Source organism: Arachis hypogaea, chromosome 13, assembly GCF_003086295.3.
Source record: "Arachis hypogaea cultivar Tifrunner chromosome 13, arahy.Tifrunner.gnm2.J5K5, whole genome shotgun sequence".
In the NCBI taxonomy this organism is placed as follows: Eukaryota; Viridiplantae; Streptophyta; class Magnoliopsida; order Fabales; family Fabaceae; genus Arachis; species Arachis hypogaea.
In genome coordinates, this window is record NC_092048.1 from 78,204,322 (window position 1) to 78,205,526 (window position 1,205).

The following is a 1,205-nucleotide window of genomic DNA, read 5'->3' on the forward strand; positions in this document are numbered from 1 at the left end:
GTTTTTCTTTGTTATTTTTAATTCTGTTCTGCCTAAACGCCCACTAACTGGTCTGATTATATTCGCATCACCTCATCTAGGCTAGTTTCACTAGCATTTTTTCTGTTAGTTTTAGTTGTTTTTATGCATTTTCTTGAGCTTAAAGTAACCAAAAATGGTTAAATGAAGAACAAAGTAATGAACCATCCAAACAATATGATTTTGATGCAAATTCCATGAGTTTTAGTTATATTACTTAAATGCTATGAATGAAAGATTTCTCATGAAATTTTGCAAGACTTTGATGCAATTGTTTGGATGATTTCAGGGAAGAAGAGGCTAAGCAAGGAAGCAACAAAATCAATAAAGGAAGCTTGAATATCACATGTGGAGTTTAAGTTCCAGTTTAAGCCTAAACTGGAGCTTAAACGCCAAAATCATGAAGGATAAGAAATGCTGGGATTGAAGTTTAACCTCCAGTTTGACCTCAAACTGGAGGTTAAACGCCAGAATGAAAAGCCTCACTTAAGGAGCATTCCACGTTTAACCTCCAGTTTGACCTCAAACTGGAGGTTAAACGCCAGAATGAGTATGCCACCCAGGGAGGAGTTCCACGTTTAACCTCCAGTTTGACCTCAAACTGGAGGTTAAACGCCAGAACCAGGAAGAGTACCAGGGGCCATTCCACGTTTAAGCTCCAGTTTGACTCAAACTGGAGCTTAAACGTGTTCGATAGTTTTTCACTCCAGGGTTGCTCTCTCCATCTCCACGTTTAACCTCCAGTTTGACCCCAAACTGGAGGTTAAACGTGTTCGACACCTCCAGGGCCACCATTCCAAGCTTCCACGTTTAACCTCCAGTTTGACCTCAAACTGGAGGTTAAACGTGTTCGACCCTCCAGTATGCCTCCACCCTTCCACGTTTAACCTCCAGTTTGACCTCAAACTGGAGGTTAAACGTGTTCGACCTCCAGGGCTGCCCTTCCTATCTCCACGTTTAAGCTTCAGTTTAACCTTAAACTGAAGCTTAAACGTGTTCGACTACATGACTCTCCAGGGCTACCTTCTTCCATTTCCACGTTTAAGCTTCAGTTTAACCTTAACTGAAGCTTAAACGTGCTTCTACAAATGGCCTCACTGGAAGTGTCTGGCGTTTAAGTTGCAGTTTAAGCTTAAACTACAACTTAAACGCCACTCTTGAAAAGGGTTTCTGGGCCAAAAATATTG